Source organism: Arachis ipaensis, chromosome B05 (genome assembly GCF_000816755.2).
Source record: "Arachis ipaensis cultivar K30076 chromosome B05, Araip1.1, whole genome shotgun sequence".
Taxonomy (NCBI): domain Eukaryota; kingdom Viridiplantae; phylum Streptophyta; class Magnoliopsida; order Fabales; family Fabaceae; genus Arachis; species Arachis ipaensis.
Genome location: NC_029789.2, coordinates 141,553,274 through 141,565,704, shown reverse-complemented (window position 1 = coordinate 141,565,704; position 12,431 = coordinate 141,553,274).

Genomic DNA, 12,431 nt, shown 5'->3' with positions numbered 1-12,431 from the left:
ACAAAAAAAATTTTAAAACTCTTAAAAATAAAAATATCTAAAATTCAATTAAATTTTTTTATTAATAAAAGATTTTCAACTTTTCATTTTTTTTTGTTAAATAAATGATCATTTTAACTTGTATATTTAAGTTGCATATATTCATAAATACAAGAGATTAAGACAAAAATATAAAAACACAAAATTATATTTGTCAAATAAAACTTGAATACATATATTATATCATGAGTTATTGAACTATTATATTTTGTGTATTTTTTTTGACTGAAAAAACATAAAAACACTAGTAAAAGATATAATTTTTTATTTTTTATTATTTTTATTAATTTTTTTATAATTAAAATTTTTATCGTTGTATTTTTTTTACTAATTTTTTTGGAAAAAATAAAAATAAATTTAACTTTTATAATATATTATTCTTTATATTTAATTTATTACTAAACAAAATATAAAAATATTAATTTTGTACCTTTTTTTATCTTATTTAATTTTAAGTGTTATGTGTTATACTATTCTCAATAAATTTTTTTACAATAAACATTGTTCCTACCCTGACCCAACGCTAAGGCCCAGGTTCAAACGAAAGGTCCAACCCACAGGATTGAGCCTCGCCTGACACTGACCTTCCCCTGAGAAGTCGGTTCTTGATACGACTTGCTCCAAAGAAGTCAGGAACGAAGATTAGCTGGCAGATAGACACTCATTCAAACGAGTAACTACCCCTAAAATCTCTCAACCCACTTCCAGGATCCATATCTCAACTTCCCTAAGATAAAGGGACGGTTATCCACCTTAAAAGGTGGAACTACTTCAACGGTGGTTATTGGTTCACCACTATAAATACACTGACACCCCTCAGGTATCTCTAAGTCCTAATACTCTCTAGACCTGCTTACACCCTTGCTGATTTAGGCATCGGAGTGTCTTTGCAGGTACCACCCCCATTCACTCATACTCGCAAGTCAGACAGAGGCCCAGAAGCACGATTCCCTTCGAAGGCTTCCCTCCTCGAACGATTGGGCCAGCCTAACGAGTCCAGCCCATCAATCTCCGGTTACCCATACCCACTTCGAAGCATTGATACTCTGGTGGACTCCAACTCGGGGTATCAATACTTGTCGTTTATGGATGCCTACTCGAGATACAACCAGATCCCGATGTATAAGTCGGATCAAGAAAAAACATCATTCATCACGCCTAGAGCAAACTACTACTACTAGGGGTGTTCAAAACCGATCCAATCCGAACAAAACCGACCAACTGAACCGAATAAACCGAAAATCGAATAAACCAAAAAATTTGAATTTTTGCAATTTTTTTGCGGTTCGGTTCGGCTTTCGATTTTGATAGAGAAAACCCTAACCGAACCGAACCGGTTTTATAAAAAAAACCCTAATATAAAAACAGCCTCCCTTCACAGTTCCCCCACACTAGCCGCAGCTACCACCAGGAACCCTAACTCCCTCAAGCCCTCTCTAAACCTCTCTAGCGCCGAATCTCAGCACCGAACCTCCTCCTTCATCTCCGCCATCCACGCCACCGAACAACACCATCACTACGGCGCGACCCTTTCCTCTCCCTCTCCCTTCCTCGTAGGCTCGCAGCGCTTCGCTCTCTCCCTCATCCTCGACGGCTCTACACACCACAACTCCAGCATCCATCTCCTCCACGAACCAGCAGACGTCGTCGTCCTCGACAAGCCGCTACAGCACGCAACAGACGCAGCTGAAGCCCCCGCCGTTCGTTGCCCGTCTCTCGTTCGTCGTTGAAGCCGTGTTGTCTGTCCAGTCTCTTCTTCTCCGTCATTGAAGTAGTGTTGTCCTTCCATTTCTGGTTTTTGGTTCATCGCCGCCGCCGTCTCACCATCCTGCACCCCCGTTTTTCTCTACAATAGAGCCTAAGTCTCAGGTTGATTTTTTTTTATTCTGGTTTAATCTTCTAATTGATTCTAATTTATAATGAACAAGGCTTGTTCTTGATTCTATGGTTGAGTTGTTGATTCTGATTTTGTTTCTTAACTCTGAACTTTTTGTTCTGTTTGATTTAAGGTAATTCTGGTTTAGGGTTTGATTATGAACTTTTTGTTTATTCAATGTTAATGCAGGAAAGGGAAAGGTGAAAGAGGAAGAATCTGTAGAATTGGTGCACAACATGAAAATTTTTGGAATTAATTTGGTTGTATTACTGATTCCATATGGTTCTATTTCTTGATTCATTTTGGAATTGCTGCACCATTTTTGCAAAATTTTTGGAATTAGTTTAGTTGTATTTCTTGATTCCTCTTGATTCAGTTCAGGTTGATTATTGTTCCATCTGTTTCTGCTGTTTTTGCTATAAAATTCAGTTCAGATTGATTATTGTTCCATCTATTTTATTTGACTATTGTTCAATATATTTGATTATTATTTAATCTGCAATGTTATGACTGTGGAATAGTTATTGGCTTATTGATTATTGAATATATTGGTTGAATGGATTTGTTGAATATATTTGTTGAATGTATTTTTCCTCCTAAAATGTATTTTACTCTTATAATTTAGATGATGGAAAACACTGCAACTTGGAAGACTATGAGATATATGAATAGCAACTACTCATAAATCATAAGGTGTCGTTTTCTAGGGAATTGATGGGGTTATAGACATATGTACAATAGTAATATAATGATTTGGTGCTTGAAATTTTCTAGGCTTTACAATTGCAAGCATTATTAGTATTTAGTAATTTGGTATGAGGTATATGACTGATGTTTGTTAGTCAAGGCCGCAAGGCCAACAGTTACTGCCATGTTAGGCATCACATGAGCTTATGTTAGAGTATGGATATTTGGAGTTGATTAAGTGTTTTTCAGTGCTGTTTTTCATCTCTAAATGACTTGTTGTGGTTTTCTTTGAATATGAATATCTTGATAAGATTGGGATGGATTGTCAATTGACTTTTCTTTTGTTGAAAATTATAGTTGTATTAGTAAAATTGCATATCATATATAGTATGGTAGTATTTTTTCGAATTGATTGAAAAAACCATATAAACCGAACCAAACCAAATCGATTTTAATTGGTTTGGTTTGGTTCGGATGATCTCAATAAAAAAACCGAACCAAACCGAACCGCAGTTCAGTTAAAAGATTGGATCAGATGACTTTTCTCTCAAAAACCGAACCAAACCGCACCGCGAACACCCCTAACTGCTACGTGGTCATGCCATTTGGATTAAAAAATGCCGGGGCCACATATCAAAGGTTAATGAATAAGGTGTTCGCTCCCCACCTCGGGAACTTAATGGAAGTCTACGTAGACAACATGCTGGTAAAAACCAAGGAAGAAACCGACCTCTTGACAGACCTCTCGCAAGTCTTCAACACCATAAGGTTACATGGGATGAGGCTAAATCCCGCAAAGTGTACCTTCGCAGTGCATGCTGGAAAATTCCTGAGGTTTATGCTGACGCAAAGGGGGATTGAAGCAAATCCCGACAAGTGCAAAGCCATCCTAGAAATAAAAAGCCCGACTTACTTAAGAGAGATTCAACAATTGAATGGTCGACTTGCAGCCCTCTCCAGATTTTTGGCAAGATCAGCATTAAGATCTCTTCCAATGTTCTCTCTACTAAGAAATAGATGTCAGTTTGAATGGACTCCAGAGTGCGAAGAAGCATTCCAAGAGTTCAAAAGGTTCTTGAGCCAACCTCCAATCCTGACCCGACCTCTAGTTGGGGAAGAGCTCGTCCTATACTTGTCGACAAAGCTATAGCATCCGCCCTAATACGAGAAGATGAGGTCGGGCGGCATCCCGTGTACTTCACCAGCAAAGTCCTACAAGGCCCTGAAATAAGGTACCACAAACTAGAGAAGTTCGCTTACTCCTTAGTGATAGCCTCACGGAGGTTACGACCTTACTTCTAAGCCCACACAATAAGAGTCCGAACGAACCAATCTATGATGCAAATCCTCCAAAAGACGGATGTTGCAGGGAGAATGGTTCAGTGGACAATAGAGCTCTCCGAGTTCGACTTGAAGTAAGAAACCCGGACGGCGATTAAAGCCAAATACCTCACCGACTTCATAGCAGAGTATGCGGGAGACCAAGAGAAAAAGCCAACTACATGGGAACTATACGTAGATGGATCCTCAAATAAGACAGGAAGCCGTGCAGGCATAATACTGGTTAATGAAAGGGGAACACAAATAGAGATTTTTCTCAAATTTGAATTCCCAGCTTCTAATAATCAGGCAGAATATGAATCCCTGATTGCAGGCTTAAAGCTGGCAGAAGAGGTCGGTGCAACAAAAGTGATGATATTCAGCGACTCGTAAATGGTGACCTCCCAAATAAATGGAGAGTATCAGGCCAAAGACCCAAATATGAAGAGGTACTTGGAAAAAACTTTGGAGCACCTCGGGCGCTTCGCAGAAACTGAGATCAGACACATAACTCGGGATCTTAACAGCAGAGCAGACGCCCTCTCCAAGTTAGCAAGTACCAAACCAGGGGGAAAAATAGAAGACTGATCCAGAAAATTCTCCAAGAACCCTCTTTAGTGAAAACAGAGGACAAACAAGATGTCTTTGAAGTAGCCGGGCTAAACCTCGGATGGATGAGTCCCTTGGTCGAATACCTAAAATTTGACATCCTCCCCAAAGAGGAAAAAGAGGCCAAAAAAATCCGGAGGGAAGCACAATACTACACTCTGGTGGAAAACATCCTCCATAAAAGAGGAATATCAACACCATTGCTGAAGTGCGTACCGACTTCAAGGACCACTGAAGTAATAGAGGAGGTCCATAATGGGATCTGCGAAAATCACCTCAGAGCCAGGTCGCTAGCCAGAAAAGTAATCCGAGCTGGGTTATACTGGCCGACCTTGCAGAATGATGCTACAGAATTTGTGAAGAAGTACCAGCCATGCCAGATGCACGCAAATTTCCACGTGGCTCCCCCCCGAAGAGCTCATCAGTATAACTTCTCCATGGCCCTTTGCAAAATGGGGGATGGATCTGTTAGGACCTTTTTCCCAGGCCCCAGGACAAGTCAAATACTTAATTGTGGGAATAGACTACTTCACAAAGTGGATAGAAGCAGAACCATTAGCCACCATCACAGCCCAGAGAAGTCGGAAATTCCTCTACAAAAACATCATCACAAGATATGGGATTACCTCATTTCATTACCACAGATAATGGAACCTAGTTCATCGACTCTACCTTCAGAAGCCTAGTAGCCAGTATGAAGATCAAACACCAGTTCACCTCGGTGGAACATCCACAAGCAAATGGACAAGTCGAGGCAGCTAACAAAGTCATACTGGCAGGATTAAAGAAAAGGCTACAAGATGCAAAAGGAGTCTGGGATGAGGAGCTCCCCCAAGTGTTATGGGCTTACCGGACGACGTCACAATCTGCCACAGGAGAAGCACCATTCCGACTTGTCTATGGTGTGAAAGCCATGATACCAGTAGAAATCGACGAGCAAAGTCCAAGGGTGATCTTTCATGACGAGGTCGGGAACATACAGGGGCACAAGGAAGAGCTTGAATTGCTCCCTGAAGTCCAAGAACAAGCCCAGATAAGAGAAGCGGCATTGAAGCAAAGGATGACTACCAGATACAACAAAAAAGTCATTCGAAGAAGTTTCACCCCAGACGACTTGGTCTTAATCAGAAATGTCATTGGAGTCAACAAATCTGGGGAAGGAAAGCTCGCTGCTAATTGAAAGGGACCATACAAAATTAGTGAGGTTTTAGAAAAAGGTTATTATAAGGTGACCGACTTAAACGGCACCGAGTTACCAAGGTCGTGGCATGCTTGTAATATGAAAAGGTACTATAGTTAAAAGCAAACTCTACTCCCTGATGTACTCTTTTCCCAACTTCATGATTTTTTCCCAAAAGAAAAGGGTTTTTTCTGAAGAGGGGGTTTTTAACGAGGCATCACAGTAGAGACTAAGGGAACATAGACAGTCAAAAACCCTTAGTAGCAGTAAAGTACCTTCACAAATAAATAAAGATCTTTTACAATATCTCTTTTAAATTCCTTCTCGTTTTCTCTCTTTCTACGAAACGCGCCGACTTAAGCTTGACAAAACGCGAAAATCCCATGAACTGACCTAGATGGTCGTCAGGATAAAACAACGAGGTACAAGGCAGTGTAAAAAAGTTATAAAGGTCGATCGTGATAAACTCATAAATTATCTGACTTATAAGTCGGAAAAACCGAGAAACAAAGAAATGCATCGCAAAAATAACCTAAGTCATAAGAACTCAATAAATAAAAAAATTGAGTATGAGGAATACCAAAAAGAGATTAGAAAACCTATAAGCCCCAAGGCAAAGGCTGTCCCAAAAATTTAAGAGAAACTTAAAAGAAGGGACAATCAGCCAAGAGAAAGGTTTTTCAAAAGATCAAAAAGGTTTTTCGAAACCTAAACAGAAAAGCATGCACACAACAAGACAAAGAAAGATAACCTAAACCCTTATCCAAAAAAAGGTATTTTTTAATATTTTGTTTACGGCCATAAAAGGCCAAGAAAAATGTCAGCAGACCATCACCACCACATAAAAACAAATAGTTTAAAAAAGAGGGGGACCCACAGGCCGAGCTCCCATATAGCCACAACAAATTTTTTCAGCTAGGAAGGACGTCACCACCAGAGTCAGGAAGAGTGGTCGGAGCGTCATTAGGGCCAGGAAGAGAAATGTCCATAGGAAACAGAGTGGAAGTTCCAGGAGCCTTCGAAGAACTCGGGACATCTTTTGGTCGGAGAGGGGACTCCATTATCCTCTGCTCCCGAGTCTTTAGATCAAACTCGGTGACATAGCAGGGAGAGAGAGGAGAAACGATAGCTCCGTCGACCACAATTTTATCCGGATCCAAAGGAGAAAGATCCAGGTCGGGAGCAAGAATCCCGACCTGTTCCTTAAAGATCCTCCACGCCTCTTCAGCCCCGTCAGCAATGGAGTCCTCCAACTCTGTATAGGCCTCCCGAGCTCTCATCAAATCCTTCTTTACCTCCACAAGGTCCTCGAACAAACTCGAATAACTCTCCTGCACCTTTTCCCTCAGGCCCTCCGCCATAAAACACTGGGCCTGCAACTTCCTCTCCCTCTCCTGGAGACCATCCCTCTCTTTCTTCAATTTGGCGACCTCCTCCCTCAGCGCCTTCTCCTGCCCTTGATATAAGAGAAGCCTCCCCTCTAAATCTTCAACCCTCGAGGTTAAACCCAAAGAGCTGAGGGGAGTCTCCTCAAAAATATCAAGGAACTTTGTATACACCCCAGCCGCCCTGATACTCTCCTGAGCCAGAATAGTAATATGGTTTCGAACAGAAGCGTCATCCATACTTATGCGAGTATGAGGATAGATATGCTTTCGAACAAACTGAGGCGCATCCACTTTAGCCTCACCTTCAAAAGAAGAGCCAGACTCTAAAGTCTTGCGCTACTTCTTTTCTGGCTTAGGGGAAGATCGGGGAGGAGGGGACGGCTGAGAAGAAGCTGAGGAAGAAATGATAATAGGTCGGGTAGGGGTCCCCAAATTGTGAGAAGGAGGGGGAGGAGAAGGAAGAGAAGGACCAGTTACCCTGGCGCCGCCGACTCTGGCGTAGGACCTCGCTTTGGCCTCCTGAACTCTCTAGTAAGACTCCCTGGAATTATTTTTCGCCATTTCTGTAAGAGCAATTAGGAAGCTAAAGTCAGTAAAACAATTCGGAGAAAACAAGTCGGAAAATATGATAAACAAACAAAAAGCTACCTAGTTGAGTCTGGACAAAGGTCGGAGACCCCTGGAGAAACTTTTTTGTATCAAGGTAGGGAGCTCTTCCCCACACTTCTCGGAGGAACCCCACAATGGCCGCCTCCATCTCATCCAAATCAACCAAACTATATTTTTCACAAGGAGAGGCCTCTAGCCAGTACAAAGGAAAGCGAGGAGAAGAATTTTCATCCAGAAAAAAGGGGTGGTGACCCTCTACAGCTTGAACTTTGAAAAAGAAAATCTTTAAATAAGACGAAAAGTCTAAAGCATGGCTGATAAATTGGTAAATTTTCAGAAAACCCCAAGAATTAGGGTGAAGTTGGGTAGGAGCAACACGGCAATGGCATAAAACAGCAATCTCAAAGTCGGAAAAAGGAAGAAAAATGCGCAAGCGGGTAATCATGCTCTCATACATATAGAAAAAATGAGGGGCTGCCTCAAAAGCCCTCCCAAAACAAACCTGATCTTCCAGACCCGAGGCAATCAGTTCATATTTCGGCTCATTCTCATCAGAAGTACAAAAGCCTATGATGAGTGCGAAGGTTGGTGATGAAGTCGGTATCAACAAAAGGTTCTTCCCCCAGAACCGTGACATCCACCCATTGAGCAAGGGTTTCTATAGAAGACATTTTTTCCTAGAAAGGGTTAGCGAAACCTACAAAGAAAAAAGAAAAAGGATAAAAAACAGGGTCTCTAAGGGGCCTGAAATCAAACAAAATAGAGTCACTAGAAGCCTACAAGCCAACCCTCCTCTCTAAAATAAAAATATGCAAACAAAAGCACTTCGTAAAAAGAGAGTAGAGAAAAACTAACCTTTGCTTGAAAAAAGGATAGGGGCAGAGAAAGATGAATTCCTTCGAACAAGAGCTTCTTCCGAACAGAGGAGAGGAAGTGTGAAAGTTTTCAGAAACGAAGAAAGGAAAGAGAGGGAAAGTATTTATAAAAACGTTGGGGGCATAATAGTAAAAACGGAAGCTGTCATTTAAAGAGAGGCACCGTTCCCAATGTAACTGATCCCCACGTATGAATACACAAATCCCTAACGGACGCGACGTTTGATTAGACCCGACTGTTGAGAATTTTTAAAACACGTCGGTTCTGAAACATCACGTCGGTTCCTTATCAGGTCGGCTACGGTCCCGAGTTAAATACTCGACCCCAACTCTTAAAAGAAATTGGGCTCGAGTAGGGGCACTATTCCTACCCTGACCCAACGCTAAGGCCCAGGTCCAAACGAAAGGCCCAGGTCCAAATGAAAGGCCCAACCCACAGGATTGAGCCTCGCCTGACACCGACCTTCCCCTGGGAAGTCGGTTCTTGATACGACTTGCTCCAAAGAAGTCGGGAACGAAGATTAGCTGGCAGATAGACACTCATTCAAACGAGTAACTACCCCCTAAAATCTCTCAACCTACTTCCAGGAGCAATATCTCAAGTTTCCTAAGATAAAGGGACGGTTATCCACCTTAAAAGGTGGAACTACTTCAACGGTGGTTATTGGTTCACCACTATAAATACACTGACACCCTTCAGGTATCTCTAAGTCCTAATACTCTCTAGACCTGTTTACACCCTTGCTGACTTAGGCATCGGAGTGTCTTTGCAGGTACCACCCCCCATTCATTCATACTCGCAAGTCGGACAGAGGCCCAGAAGCGCGATTCCCTTCGAAGGCTTCCCTCCTCGAACGATTGGGCCAGCCTAACGAGTCCAGCCCATCAATCTCCGGTTACCCATCGTAATAAACATGTTATGTCAATATTTAGTAAATAAATTAACGACATGAATTAAAATAGAGACTTTTAAAATTTTATAAGAATCAAAACGAAAAGAAAGATTTTATAAAGACCAAAACTGAGAAATATTTTATATAAAAACCAAAACCTTATTTAAGCTTAACTTTATGAGTGTTTTTAAGAATAGTGTTTTTATAAGAAGGATGAACTTTTACATATTTAATATTATTAAAAATTAATTTTATTTTATGAATTTTTAAGTTTATATTTTAATAAATACTCTAATAATATTTATTAATAAAATTCTGACTTTATTTTAGTTAATTGCTCTTTCTGTTTTAAAATATGATATTTATTATATTTCTTCAAAAGAGGGTTAATAGAAATCAAAGATATTTGTCCTTCAAGTATTTTTATTTTGGAACATTGATATGATTAAGCAAATTTTTGTTATAATAATTGTGTTTGCAAAATGTGCTTAATAAGGAATGCTAATATCACATAAACATCCTCTATCGTTTTTTTTTTTTTTAAGTCATTGATAAACTTTTAATGGGGGCTAAGTGTGTATTTGGATTTTGTGCTCAAATGGGCAGCAACCCAACTATGTAAATTGTTTTTTGGTATTCTCCAAGTAATAGCTACAAGACTACTTTTGGGTAAAGAAAAATCAAGACTAAACCCATATATTTAATGACAAAAAAAATACCCATATATATATATATATATATGTGTGTGTATTCTTTTGAATAAATATTCCACTTACTCTTAGAAATTTCACTAATAAGTAATAATTCAAGTTAGTTTTAACTTTTTTTAAAAAGGACAAATTAGTTACGTTCCTAAACTTATTTTATTAGGAGAATGTTAAAAGGCCAATCCTTTTACTAGAAAAGATTGAAAAATTGACAACTTTTAATTCAAATACATGATAAGAATTAAAAAATTGTATCAATCATCTTCGGTCTTAATAACTTCATTAAAAGATTGCCCACATAAATAGACAATTAAGTGCAAAAATAACTGTAAAACAATATTGCATGCCACACAATTCATGCGTTTGTGAGTTCTTTGACTCGGGCAAAAGAATTAGAGAAAAGGACAATTTAGTCCCTGACCTTTTAACCCGAGGACATTTTCGTCCCTGAGCATTGGAAAATACATTTAAATCCCTGACGTTCCTTAAAATAAGACCGATCCGTCCCTCCGTCCATGAGCCACCCTCAGAGCGGACGGAAAAACGCTGAGTTGGCTTCCCCTATGCTGACCTGACTCATCGGTGTTCCCACGTGGCAAATAAGTGGGATGGATGTTTTGAAAACGGGACACATTAGTCCCTCTAACACAAAACGACGTCGTTCTGCTCTTGACACATTAGTCTCTGGACACATTAGTTTCTCTACAGGACCTTCCGCAATGTTGTACTTGGAACACCATTCTTTCACCTTGGTTCTCAACTCCTCCCAAAGAGGCAAGCATCTACCAATCAGTGGTCGCTCAGCTTCAATGTCCTGAATCATTCCTCTTATGACCTTCACAATGGAATAAACGGCTTCTAACTCATTCCAAAAGCCCTCGTTGTTAAAATCCTTGATTAAACTAATGAACCCCTGAAGCTGACAAGAAGTATTTACCATCCAATGGTTCTGAGCCTCCAAGTTCCTCAAAGCCTTGGCCTTGAACTTGTCTGCAACAATCCCAACACACCTTTGAACAACACTTCCACTGGCACCAGTCACAGTCTCCCACAGAACCTCCTCAGCATAACTGGAAGACACAACTCCACCAGTGAACAAAGCCTTCTGGAACACACTAGTACCATTGGGAAGATTCACCACAAACTTCACCAAATTCTCACCACCACAACACAAACTATACCAATTCATATTCTTCCAACCATCACTAGCCACCTGAAAGAACATGGCATCCCTTATCTTGGCCTCAGACTCAGCCTTGGCCTCACTGAACTTAGCATCAAGCCTTGGACCTGAGATTTCACGCCTCAAAGTATTTGTTGCAGGCAAACCAACCTGGCTTAGAAAAGCCTGAAACTTTCTGTGCTCAATTGTGGCCAGAGACACAGAACCACAAGTCTCACACAACCAATCAGAGAGCAACTCAAGGGCAGAGTTGACCTGCTCCTTACTCAAAGCAGGACCAGGTGAGGTCTTAGGGCTCTTGAGCTTCTTCACACTGTCCTCAAACATAGCCAAAGCACACAAATCTTCCTTCCCATTAGACAGCACTAAATGTTGCTGCTGATGATGATGATGCTGATGCTGATTATGATGATGGTGCTGGTTCACAGAGTTACCATGCACCTGAGTGTACCCAATTTCACCACCAAAAGGACCAAACTTTGAAGACTCCACCATTGCCAAGGCATGATTTTGATAAGGAACAGGTGATGCAGGTGAAGCCCTCTTCCTGCTATTGTTGCTATGGTTCGAACCGGTGTTGACCACTGAGATTGGAAGCGGAGAAGGAACCGAACCGGGCCTCAATCCTGTGCTGAAATTGGGAGACAGTACCAAGCACCCTTTCCCTTTATGGCTTTGGTTCGAACCGTGATGAGTGCGTCGAATCGTTTTGTGAGGGCTTTGGCGGCGATGTCATTAGGGGAAGGAAGAGGGTCGGTGGAGTTGGTGGAGTTTGTGGAAGCCATTGTTGGTGTTGGTGTGAAAAGGGTGTCTGAATTTTGTTCCAAAATGGGGTCTTTGAGGTGAAGGGTCAGAACAGGGTGGTTGGGGGTGGTGGTGAGGGTGGTGGCGTCACCATTGGGGTGTGTGTAACTCCAGGGCAGAGCTGTGTGTAACTCCAATTCCTCAAGCCCCTCCTGTGTTTGAGGGACTAATGTCCCCAGGGCAGAACGACGTCGTTTTGTGTTAGAGGGACTAATGTGTCCCGTTTTCAAAACCTCCATCTCACTTACTTGCCACGTGGGA